The following is a 13,932-nucleotide window of genomic DNA, read 5'->3' on the forward strand; positions in this document are numbered from 1 at the left end:
TCTCGACTTCGTCCACTTCGTTAACTTCGTCCACTTCGTCCACGTCGCCAACTTCGTCCTCTTGCTCCATTTCGTCCACTGCCTCCACTTCGTCAACTTCGTCCACTTCGTCCACTTCGTTTACTTCGTCCACTTCCTCGACTTTCTGGACTTCCTCCACTTCGTCCTCTTCGTCCACTTCTTCCTCTTCTTCTTCCACTTCGTCCAATTTTTCAAGTTCGTCAAGTTCGTCCCCTTCGTCCACTTCGTCAACTTCGTCAAACTCGTAACCTTCGTCCACTTCGTCCACTTCATCAACTTCCTCCACTTCGTTAACTTCTTCCACTTCGTCCACTTCCTCCACTTCCTCAACATCATCCACTTCATTCACTTCCTTCACTTCTTCCAATTCGTCAACTTCGTCCACTTCGTCCACTTCCTCTACTTCGTCCACTTTGTCAACTTCATCCATTTCGTCCACTTAGTCAAGTTCGTTCACTTCCTCCACTTCCTCCACTTCGCCAATTTCGTCCACTTCCTCCACTTCCATTACTTCCTCCACTTCGTCCACTTCCTCCACTTCCTCCACTTCCTCTATTTCGTCCACTTCCTCCACTTCGTCAACATCGTCCATTTCCTCCACTTCCTCCACTTCATTCACTTCCTCCACTTCGTCAACTTTGTCCCCTTCCTCCACTTCCTCCACTTCATCCACTTCTTCGTCCACTTCGTCCATTTCGTCCACTTCGTCAAGTTCGTCCACTTCGTCCACTTCGTCCACTTCGTCCACTTCCTCCAATTCGTCCACTTCGTCCACTTCTTCCACTTCCTCCACTTCGTCCACTTCCTCCACTTCGTCAACTTCTTCCACTTCGTCCACTTCCTCCACCTCCTCCACTTTGTCCACTTCGTCCACTTTGTCAACTTCGTCCACTTCTTCCACTTCCTACACTTCGTCCGCTTCCCCCACTTCTTCTACTTCCTCCACTTCGTCAACTTCGTCTACTTCCTCCACTTCGTCCAGTTCTTCCACTTCCTCCACATTCTCCACTTCCTCAACTTCCTCCACTTCGTGAACTTTATCCACTTCGCCCATTTCGTCCACTTCATCAAGTTCGTCCACTTCCTCCACCTCGTCAAGTTCCTCCACTTCGTCCACTTCGCCCACTTCCTGCATTTCGTCCACTTCCTTAACATCGTCCATTTCCTCCACTTCCTCCACTTCCTCCACTTCCTCCACTTCGTCCACTTCGTCAACTTTGTCCACTTCCTCCACTTCGTCTAATTCTTCCACTTCCTCCACTTTGTCCACATTCTCCACTTCCTCCACTTCGTCCACTTCGTCAACTTCGTCCATTTCGTCCAGTTCGTCAACATTGTCCACTTCCTCCACTTCGTCCACTTTGTCCATATCCTCCACTTCGTCCACTTCGTCCATTTTGTCCACTTCGTCAAGTTCTTCCACTTCGTCCACTTCGTCAACTTCGTCCATTTCCTCCACTTCCTCAACATCGTCCACTTCCTCCACTTCCTCCACTTCATTCACTTCCTGCACTTCTTCCACTTCGTCCACTTTGTCAACTTCGTCCACTTCGTCAAGTTCGTCCGCTTCCTCTACTTCCTCCACTTCGTGCACTTCGTCCACTTCGTAAACTTCGCCCACTTCATCCACTTCATCCACTTCCTCCACTTCGTCAACTTGTTCCACTTCGTCCACTTCCTCCACTTCCTCAACATCATCCACTTCATTCACTTCCTTCACTTCTTCCAATTCGTCAACTTCGTCCACTTCCTCTACTTCGTCCACTTAATCCATTTCGTCCACTTAGTCAAGTTCGTCCACTTCCTCCACTTCCTCCACATCGCCAATTTCGTCCACTTCCTCCACTTCCTGTAATTCCTCCACTTCGTCCACTTCCTCCACTTCCTCTATTTCGTCCACTTCCTCCACTTCTTCAACATCGTCCATTTCCTCCATTTCCTCCACTTCATTCACTTCCTCCACTTCGTCAACTTTTTCCCCTTCCTCCACTTCCTCCACTTCATCCACTTCCTCCAATTCGTCCACTTCGTCCATTTCTTCCACTTCTTCAACTTCGTCCACTTGTTCCACCTCCTCCACTTTCTCAACTTCGCCCACTTCGTCAACTTCCTCCACTTCATTCACTTCCTCCACTTCGTCAACTTTGTCCACTTCCTCCACTTCCTCCACTTCCTCCACTTCGTCAACTTCGTCCACTTCGTCAAGTTCGTCCACGTCCTCCACTTCCTCCACTTCCTCCACATCCTCCACTTTGTCCACTTCGTCCACTTCGTCAACTTCCTCCACTTCCTCCACTTCGTCCACTTCTTCGACTTCCTCCACTTCGTCCACTTCCCCCACGTCCACCACCTCGTCCACTTCGTCAACATCGTCCACTTCCTCCACTAAGTCCAGTTCTTCCAATTCGTCCACATTCACCACTTCCTCCACTTCGTCCACTTCGTCAATTTCATCCACTTCGTCCATTTCGTCCCCTTCAATAAGTTCTTCCACTTACTCCACTTCGTCAAGTTCGTCCACTTCCTCTACTTCGTCCACTTCCTCCAGTTCTTCCATTTTGTCCACTTCCTCAACATCATCCGTTTCTCCACTTCCTCCACTTCATTCACTTCGTCCACTTCGTCCACTTCGTCCACTTCGTCCACTTCCTCCACTTCGTCCACTTCCTTCATTTCGTCAAGTTCGTCCACTTCCTCCACATCCTCCACTTTGTCCAATTCGTCCACTTCGTCCACTTCGTCGCTTCGTCCAATTCGTCCACTTCGTCAACTTCTTCCACTTCGTCAGCTTCGTGCACTTCCTCCACTTCCTCAACATCGTCCACTTCCTGCACTTCATTCACTTCCTGCACTTCTTCCACTTCGTCAACTTCATCCACTTCCTCCATTTCGTCAACTTCGTCCACTTCGTCCATTTCGTCCACTTCGTCAAGTTTGTCCACTTCCTCCACTTCCTCCACATCGTCCACTTCCTCCACTTCGTCCACTTCCTCCCCTTCCTCAACTTCCACCATTTCGCCCACTTCCTCCACTTGATTCACTTCATCCACTTCATCCACTTCTTCCACTTCTTCCACTCCTTCCACTTCGTCAACTTTGTCCACTTCCTCCACTTGGTCCACATGGTGCACTTGGTCCACTTGGTCCACTTCGTCTACTTCCTCCACTTCCTCCACATCATCCACTTTCTCCACTTTGTCAGCTTCGCCCACTTCGTCCTCTTGGTCCACTTCTTCCACTTCGTCCACTTCCTCCATTTCCTCCATGTCGTCAACTTCGTCAACTTCGTCCACTTCGTCCACTTCGTCAAGTTTGTCCACTTCGTCCACTTCCTCTACTTCCTCCACTTCCTCCACTTCCTCCACTTTGTCCATGTCGTCCACTTCGTCCATTTCGTCTATTTCGTCAACTTTGTCAAGTTCGTCCAGTTCTTCCACTTCCTCCACTTCGTCCACATTCTCCACTTCCTCCACTTCGTCCGCTTTGTCAATTTTCGTCCATTTCGTCCACTTCAAGCAGTTCGTCCACTTCCTCCACTTCGTCAACTTCGTCCACTTCCTCCATTTTGTTCACTTCCTCCATTTCCTCAATTTCGTCCACTTCCTCCACTTCCTCAACATCGTCCATTTCCTCCACTTCCTCCACTTCATTCACTTCCTCCACTACCTCCACTTCGGCCACTTCCTCCACTTCCTCCATTTCGTCCACTTCGTCAAGTTCGTCCCCTTCCTCCACTTCCTCCACTTCCTCCACTTTGTCCACTTCGTCCACTTCGTCCTCTTCGTCAACTTCTTCCACTTCGTCCAGTTTGTGCACTTCCTCCACTTCCTCAACATCGTCCACTTTCTCCACTTCCTCCACTTCATTCACTTCCTGCACTTCTTCTACTTCGTCAACTTCGTCCACTTCCTCCATTTCGTCAACTTCGTCCACTTCCTCCATTTCGTCCACTTCGTCAAGTTCGTCCACTTCCTCCACTTCCTCCACTTTGTCCACTTCGTCCACTTCGTCACTTCGTCCAATTCGTCCACTTCGTCAAGTTCTTCCACTTCGTCCACTACGTCAACTTCGTGCACTTCCGCCACTTCCTCAACATCGTCCACTTCCTCCACTTCATTCACTTCCTGCACTTCTTTCACTTTGTCCATTTCGTCCACTTCGTCAAGTTCATCCACTTCCTCCACTTCCTCCACTTCCTCCACTTCGCCCACTTCGTCAACTTCCTCCACTTCGTCCATTTCTTCCACTTCGTCCACTTCGTCCACTTCCTCCACTTTGTCAACTTCGTCAACGTCGTTCACTTCGTCCACTTCCTCCACTTCGTCCACTTCGTCAACTTCGTCCACTTTGTCAACTTGCTCCACTTCGTCCAATTCCTCCACTTCGTCCACTTCGTCCACTTCGTCCACTTCGTCCACTTCGTCCACTTCGTCCACTTCGTCCACTTCGTCCACTTCTTCCAGTTCATCTACTTCATCCACTTCCTCCACTTCGTCAACTTCCTCCACTTCCTCCACTTCCTCCACTTCCTCCACTTTCTCCCCTTCCTCCATTTCCTTCATTTCGTCCACTTCCTAAACATCGTTGATTTCCTCCACTTCCTCCACTTCATTCACTTCATCCACTTCATCCACTTCTTCCACTTCTTCTTCCGCTTTGTCGACTGTGTCGACTTCCTCCATTTCCTCCACCTCGTCGACATGGTCCACATCGTCTACTTCGTCTACTTCCTCCACATCCTCCACTTCCTCCACTTTGTCCACTTCCTGCACTTCCTTCACTTCCTCCATTTCGTCCACTGCCTCCACTTCCTCAACATCGTCGATTTCCTCCACTTCCTCCACTTCATTCACTTCATCCACTTCATCCACTTTTTACACTTCTTCCACTTCGTCAACATCGTCCACTTCCTCCACTTCCTCCACTTCCTCCACTTCCTCCACTTTGTCCACATCCTACACTTCGTCCACTTCGTCCACTTCGTCCATTTCGTCCACTTCGTACACTTCGTCCACTTCGTCAACTTCTTCCACTTCGTCCACTTCGTCAACATCGTCCATTTCCTCCACTTCCTCCACTTCATTCACTTCCTCCACTTCGTAAACTTTGTCCCCTTCCTCCACTTCCTCCACTTCATCCACTTCTTCGTCCACTTCGTCCATTTCGTCCACTTCGTCAAGTTCCTCCACTTCGTCCACTTCGTCCACTTCCTCCAATTCGTCCACTTCGTCCACTTCTTCCACTTCCTCCCCTTCGTCCACTTCCTCCACTTCGTCAACGTCGTCAACTTCTTCCACTTCGTCTACTTCCTCCACCTCCTCCACTTTGTCCACTTCGTCCACTTTGTCAACTTCGTCCACTTCGTCCACTTCTTCCACTTCCTACACTTCGTCCGCTTCCCCCACTTCTTCTACTTCCTCCACTTCGTCTACTTCCTCCACTTCGTCCAGTTCTTCCACTTCCTCCACATTCTCCACTTCCTCCACTTCGTGAACTTTGTCCACTTCGCCCATTTCGTCCACTTCATCAAGTTCGTCCACTTCCTCCACCTCGTCAAGTTCCTCCACTTCGTCCACTTCGCCCACTTCCTGCATTTCGTCCACTTCCTTAACATCGTCCATTTCCTCCACTTCCTCCACTTCCTCCACTTCCTCCACTTCGTCCACTTCGTCAACTTTGTCCACTTCCTCCACTTCGTCCAATTCTTCCACTTCCTCCACTTTGTCCACATTCTCCACTTCCTCCACTTCGTCCACTTCGTCAACTTCGTCCATTTCGTCCACTTCGTCAACATTGTCCACTTCCTCCACTTCGTCCACTTTGTCCATATCCTCCACTTCGTCCATTTCGTCCACTTCGTCAAGTTCTTCCACTTCGTCCACTTCGTCAACTTCGTCCATTTCCTCCACTTCCTCAACATCGTCCACTTCCTCCACTTCCTCCACTTCATTCACTTCCTGCACTTCTTCCACTTCGTCCACTTTGTCAACTTCGTCCACTTCGTCAAGTTCGTCCGCTTCCTCTACTTCCTCCACTTCGTGCACTTCGTCCACTTCGTAAACTTCGCCCACTTCCTCCACTTCTTCCACTTCCTCCACTTCGTCCACTTCGTCAACTTCGTCCACTTCGTCCAATTTGTCAAGTTCGTCAAGTTCGTCCCCTTCGTCCACTTCGTCAACTTCGTCAAACTCGTAACCTTCGTCCACTTCGTCCAATTCATCCACTTCCTCCACTTCGTCAACTTGTTCCACTTCGTCCACTTCCTCCACTTCCTCAACATCATCCACTTCATTCACTTCCTTCACTTCTTCCAATTCGTCAACTTCGTCCACTTCCTCTACTTCGTCCACTTAATCCATTTCGTCCACTTAGTCAAGTTCGTCCACTTCCTCCACTTCCTCCACATCGCCAATTTCGTCCACTTCCTCCACTTCCTGTAATTCCTCCACTTCGTCCACTTCCTCCACTTCCTCTATTTCGTCCACTTCCTCCACTTCTTCAACATCGTCCATTTCCTCCACTTCCTCCACTTCATTCACTTCCTCCACTTCGTCAACTTTTTCCCCTTCCTCCACTTCCTCCACTTCGTCCACTTCCTCCAATTCGTCCACTTCGTCCATTTCTTCCACTTCTTCAACTTCGTCCACTTGTTCCACCTCCTCCACTTTCTCAACTTCGTCCACTTCGTCAACTTCCTCCACTTCATTCACTTCCTCCACTTCGTCAACTTTGTCCACTTCCTCCACTTCGTCCACTTCCTCCACTTCGTCAACTTCGTCCACTTCGTCAAGTTCGTCCACTTCCTCCACGTCCTCCACTTCCTCCACTTCCTCCACATCCTCCACTTTGTCCACTTCGTCCACTTCGTCAACTTCCTCCACTTCCTCCACTTCGTCCACTTCTTCGACTTCCTCCACTTCGTCCACTTCCCCCACGTCCACCACCTCGTCCACTTCGTCAACATCGTCCACTTCCTCCACTTCGTCCAGTTCTTCCAATTCGTCCACATTCACCACTTCCTCCACTTCGTCCACTTCGTCAGTTTCATCCACTTCGTCCATTTCGTCCCCTTCAATAAGTTCTTCCACTTACTCCACTTCGTCAAGTTCGTCCACTTCCTCTACTTCGTCCACTTCCTCCAGTTCTTCCATTTTGTCCACTTCCTCAACATCATCCGTTTCTCCACTTCCTCCACTTCATTCACTTCGTCCACTTCCTCCACTTCGTCCACTTCCTCCACTTCGTCCACTTCCTCCACTTCGTCCACTTCCTTCATTTCGTCAAGTTCGTCCACTTCCTCCACATCCTCCACTTTGTCCAATTCGTCCACTTCGTCCACTTCGTCGCTTCGTCCAATTTGTCCACTTCGTCAACTTCTTCCACTTCGTCAGCTTCGTGCACTTCCTCCACTTCCTCAACATCGTTCACTTCCTGCACTTCATTCACTTCCTGCACTTCTTCCACTTCGTCAACTTCATCCACTTCCTCCATTTCGTCAACTTCGTCCACTTCGTCCATTTCGTCCACTTCGTCAAGTTTGTCCACTTCCTCCACTTCCTCCACATCGTCCACTTCCTCCACTTCGTCCACTTCCTCCCCTTCCTCAACTTCCACCATTTCGCCCACTTCCTCCACTTGATTCACTTCATCCACTTCATCCACTTCTTCCACTTCTTCCACTCCTTCCACTTCGTCAACTTTGTCCACTTCCTCCACTTGGTCCACATGGTGCACTTGGTCCACTTGCTCCACTTCGTCTACTTCCTCCACTTCCTCCACATCATCCACTTTCTCCACTTTGTCAGCTTCGCCCACTTCGTCCTCTTGGTCCACTTCTTCCACTTCGTCCACTTCCTCCATTTCCTCCATGTCGTCAACTTCGTCAACTTCGTCCACTTCGTCCACTTCGTCAAGTTTGTCCACTTCGTCCACTTCCTCTACTTCCTCCACTTCCTCCACTTCCTCCACTTTGTCCATGTCGTCCACTTCGTCCATTTCGTCTATTTCGTCAACTTTGTCAAGTTCGTCCAGTTCTTCCACTTCCTCCACTTCGTCCACATTCTCCACTTCCTCCACTTCGTCCGCTTTGTCAATTTTCGTCCATTTCATCCACTTCAAGCAGTTCGTCCACTTCCTCCACTTCGTCAACTTCGTCCACTTCCTCCATTTTGTGAACTTCCTCCACTTCCTCCATTTCGTCCACTTCCTCCACTTCCTCAACATCGTCCATTTCCTCCACTTCCTCCACTTCATTCACTTCCTCCACTACCTCCACTTCGGCCACTTCCTCCACTTCCTCCATTTCGTCCACTTCGTCAAGTCCGTCCCCTTCCTCCACTTCCTCCACTTCCTCCACTTTTTCCACTTCGTCCACTTCGTCCTCTTCGTCAACTTCTTCCACTTCGTCCACTTTGTGCACTTCCTCCACTTCCTCAACATCGTCCACTTTCTCCACTTCCTCCACTTCATTCACTTCCTGCACTTCTTCTACTTCGTCAACTTCGTCCACTTCCTCCATTTCGTCAACTTCGTCCACTTCCTCCATTTCGTTCACTTCGTCAAGTTCGTCCACTTCCTCCACTTCCTCCACTTTGTCCACTTCGTCCACTTCGTCCACTTCGTCACTTCGTCCAATTCGTCCACTTCGTCCACTTCGTCAAGTTCTTCCACTTCGTCCACTACGTCAACTTCGTGCACTTCCGCCACTTCCTCAACATCGTCCACTTCCTCCACTTCATTCACTTCCTGCACTTCTTCCACTTTGTCCATTTCGTCCACTTCGTCAAGTTCGTCCACTTCCTCCACTTCCTCCACTTCCTCCACTTCGCCCACTTCGTCAACTTCCTCCACTTCGTCCATTTCTTCCACTTCGTCCACTTCGTCCACTTCCTCTACTTTGTCAACTTCGTCAACGTCGTCCACTTCGTCCACTTCCTCCACTTCGTCCACTTCGTCCACTTCCTCCACTTCGTCCACTTCGTCAACTTCGTCCACTTTGTCAACTTCCTCCACTTCGTCGAGTTCCTCCACTTCGTCCACTTCGTCCACTTCTTCCACTTCCTGTACTTCCTCCACTTCCTCCACTTCGTCAACTTCCTCCACTTCCTCCACTTCCTCCACTTCCTCCACTTCGTCCACTTGCTCCCCTTCCTCCATTTCCTTCATTTCGTCCACTTCCTAAACATCGTTGATTTCCTCCACTTCCTCCACTTCATTCACTTCATCCACTTCATCCACTTCTTCCACTTCTTCTTCCGCTTTGTCGACTTTGTCCACTTCCTCCATTTCCTCCACCTCGTCGACATGGTCCACATCGTCTACTTCGTCTACTTCCTCCACATCCTCCACTTCCTCCACTTTGTCCACTTCCTCCACTTCCTTCACTTCCTCCATTTCGTCCACTGCCTCCACTTCCTCAACATCGTCGATTTCCTCCACTTCATTCACTTCATCCACTTCATCCACTTTTTACACTTCTTCCACTTCGTCAACATCGTCCACTTCCTCCACTTCCTCCACTTTGTCCACATCCACTTCGTCCACTTCGTCCATTTCGTCCACTTCGTACACTTCGTCCACTTCGTCAACTTCTTCCACTTCGTCCACTTCGTCAACTTCGTCCATTTCCTCCATTTCCTCAACATCGTCCACTTCCTCCACCTCATTCACTTCCTGCACTTCTTCCACTTCGTCCACTTCGTCAACTTCGTCCACTTCGTCAAGTTCGTCCGCTTCCTCTACTTCCTCCACTTCATCCACTTCGTCAACTTCATCAACTTCCTCTACTTCGTCTAGTTCCTCAACTTCTTCCACTTCGTCCACTTCTTCCACTTCCTCCACTTCGTTCAGTTCCTCCACTTCCTCCACTTCTCCATTTCGCCCACTTCCTCCACTTCCTCAACATCGTCATTTCCTCCACTTCCTCGACTTCATTCACTTCATCCACTTCACCCACTTCATCGACTTCGTCGACTTCGTCCACTTCGTCCAATTCGTCCACTTCGTCCAATTCGTCCACTTCGTCACTTCGTCCAATTCGTCCACTTCGTCCACTTCGTCAAGTTCTTCCACTTCGTCCACTACGTCAACTTCGTGCACTTCCGCCACTTCCTCAACATCGTCCACTTCCTCCACTTCATTCACTTCCTGCACTTCTTCCACTTCGTCCACTTCGTCAACTTCGTCCATTTCCTCCATTTCCTCAACATCGTCCACTTCCTCCACCTCATTCACTTCCTGCACTTCTTCCACTTCGTCCACTTCGTCAACTTCGTCCACTTCGTCAAGTTCGTCCGCTTCCTCTACTTCCTCCACTTCATCCACTTCGTCAACTTCATCAACTTCCTCTACTTCGTCTAGTTCCTCAACTTCTTCCACTTCGTCCACTTCTTCCACTTCCTCCACTTCGTTCAGTTCCTCCACTTCCTCCACTTCTCCATTTCGCCCACTTCCTCCACTTCCTCAACATCGTCATTTCCTCCACTTCCTCCACTTCATTCACTTCATCCACTTCACCCACTTCATCGACTTCGTCGACTTCGTCCACTTCGTCCAATTCGTCCACTTCGTCCAATTCGTCCACTTCGTCACTTCGTCCAATTCGTCCACTTCGTCCACTTCGTCAAGTTCTTCCACTTCGTCCACTACGTCAACTTCGTGCACTTCCGCCACTTCCTCAACATCGTCCACTTCCTCCACTTCATTCACTTCCTGCACTTCTTCCACTTTGTCCATTTCGTCCACTTCGTCAAGTTCGTCCACTTCCTCCACTTCCTCCACTTCGCCCACTTCGTCAACTTCGTCAACTTCCTCCACTTCGTCCATTTCTTCGATTCGTCCACTTCGTCCACTTCCTCCACTTTGTCTACTTCGTCAACGTCGTCCACTTCCTCCACTTCATCCACTTCGTCAACTTCGTCCACTTTGTCAACTTCCTCCACTTCGTCCAGTTCCTCCACTTCCTCCACTTCCTCCACTTCGTCCACATCCTCCATTTCGTCCACTTCGTCCACTTCCTCCACTTCCTCCACTTCCTCCACTTCCTCCACTTCCTCCACTTCGTTCACTTCGTCAAGTTCGTCCACTTCCTCCACTTCCTCCACTTTGTCCACTTCGTCCACTTCGTCCACTTCGTCACTTCGTCCAATTCGTCCACTTCGTCCACTTCGTCAAGTTCTTCCACTTCGTCCACTACGTCAACTTCGTGCACTTCCGCCACTTCCTCAACATCGTCCACTTCCTCCACTTCATTCACTTCCTGCACTTCTTCCACTTTGTCCATTTCGTCCACTTCGTCAAGTTCGTCCACTTCCTCCACTTCCTCCACTTCCTCCACTTCGCCCACTTCGTCAACTTCCTCCACTTCGTCCATTTCTTCCACTTCGTCCACTTCGTCCACTTCCTCTACTTTGTCAACTTCGTCAACGTCGTCCACTTCGTCCACTTCCTCCACTTCGTCCACTTCGTCCACTTCCTCCACTTCGTCCACTTCGTCAACTTCGTCCACTTTGTCAACTTCCTCCACTTCGTCGAGTTCCTCCACTTCGTCCACTTCGTCCACTTCTTCCACTTCCTGTACTTCCTCCACTTCCTCCACTTCGTCAACTTCCTCCACTTCCTCCACTTCCTCCACTTCCTCCACTTCGTCCACTTGCTCCCCTTCCTCCATTTCCTTCATTTCGTCCACTTCCTAAACATCGTTGATTTCCTCCACTTCCTCCACTTCATTCACTTCATCCACTTCATCCACTTCTTCCACTTCTTCTTCCGCTTTGTCGACTTTGTCCACTTCCTCCATTTCCTCCACCTCGTCGACATGGTCCACATCGTCTACTTCGTCTACTTCCTCCACATCCTCCACTTCCTCCACTTTGTCCACTTCCTCCACTTCCTTCACTTCCTCCATTTCGTCCACTGCCTCCACTTCCTCAACATCGTCGATTTCCTCCACTTCATTCACTTCATCCACTTCATCCACTTTTTACACTTCTTCCACTTCGTCAACATCGTCCACTTCCTCCACTTCCTCCACTTTGTCCACATCCTACACTTCGTCCACTTCGTCCATTTCGTCCACTTCGTACACTTCGTCCACTTCGTCAACTTCTTCCACTTCGTCCACTTCGTCAACTTCGTCCATTTCCTCCATTTCCTCAACATCGTCCACTTCCTCCACCTCATTCACTTCCTGCACTTCTTCCACTTCGTCCACTTCGTCAACTTCGTCCACTTCGTCAAGTTCGTCCGCTTCCTCTACTTCCTCCACTTCATCCACTTCGTCAACTTCATCAACTTCCTCTACTTCGTCTAGTTCCTCAACTTCTTCCACTTCGTCCACTTCTTCCACTTCCTCCACTTCGTTCAGTTCCTCCACTTCCTCCACTTCTCCATTTCGCCCACTTCCTCCACTTCCTCAACATCGTCATTTCCTCCACTTCCTCGACTTCATTCACTTCATCCACTTCACCCACTTCATCGACTTCGTCGACTTCGTCCACTTCGTCCAATTCGTCCACTTCGTCCAATTCGTCCACTTCGTCACTTCGTCCAATTCGTCCACTTCGTCCACTTCGTCAAGTTCTTCCACTTCGTCCACTACGTCAACTTCGTGCACTTCCGCCACTTCCTCAACATCGTCCACTTCCTCCACTTCATTCACTTCCTGCACTTCTTCCACTTCGTCCACTTCGTCAACTTCGTCCATTTCCTCCATTTCCTCAACATCGTCCACTTCCTCCACCTCATTCACTTCCTGCACTTCTTCCACTTCGTCCACTTCGTCAACTTCGTCCACTTCGTCAAGTTCGTCCGCTTCCTCTACTTCCTCCACTTCATCCACTTCGTCAACTTCATCAACTTCCTCTACTTCGTCTAGTTCCTCAACTTCTTCCACTTCGTCCACTTCTTCCACTTCCTCCACTTCGTTCAGTTCCTCCACTTCCTCCACTTCTCCATTTCGCCCACTTCCTCCACTTCCTCAACATCGTCATTTCCTCCACTTCCTCCACTTCATTCACTTCATCCACTTCACCCACTTCATCGACTTCGTCGACTTCGTCCACTTCGTCCAATTCGTCCACTTCGTCCAATTCGTCCACTTCGTCACTTCGTCCAATTCGTCCACTTCGTCCACTTCGTCAAGTTCTTCCACTTCGTCCACTACGTCAACTTCGTGCACTTCCGCCACTTCCTCAACATCGTCCACTTCCTCCACTTCATTCACTTCCTGCACTTCTTCCACTTTGTCCATTTCGTCCACTTCGTCAAGTTCGTCCACTTCCTCCACTTCCTCCACTTCGCCCACTTCGTCAACTTCGTCAACTTCCTCCACTTCGTCCATTTCTTCGATTCGTCCACTTCGTCCACTTCCTCCACTTTGTCTACTTCGTCAACGTCGTCCACTTCCTCCACTTCATCCACTTCGTCAACTTCGTCCACTTTGTCAACTTCCTCCACTTCGTCCAGTTCCTCCACTTCCTCCACTTCCTCCACTTCGTCCACATCCTCCATTTCGTCCACTTCGTCCACTTCCTCCACTTCCTCCACTTCCTCCACTTCCTCCACTTCCTCCACTTCGTTCACTTCGTCAAATTTGTTTACTTCGTCCACTTCCTCGACTTCCTCCACTTCCTTCACTTCGTCCACTTCTTCACCTTCTTCTTTAACTTTGTCAAATTCGTCAACTTCGTCAAGCTCGTCCCCTTCGTCCACTTCGTCAAGTTCGTCCCCTTCGTCCACTTCCTCCAATTCGTCAACTTTTTCGATTCGTCCACTTCGTCAACTTCGTCCACTTCCTCCACTTCCTCAACATCGTCCACTTCCTCCACTTCCTCCACTTCATTCATTCACTTCCTCCACTTCCTCCATATCCTCCATTTCGTCCACTTCTTCCAATTCCTCAATATCGTCCAT

Source organism: Vigna umbellata, chromosome 9 (assembly GCF_029865625.1).
Source record: "Vigna umbellata cultivar VRB3 chromosome 9, Vumbellata_1.0, whole genome shotgun sequence".
NCBI lineage: Eukaryota > Viridiplantae > Streptophyta > Magnoliopsida > Fabales > Fabaceae > Vigna > Vigna umbellata.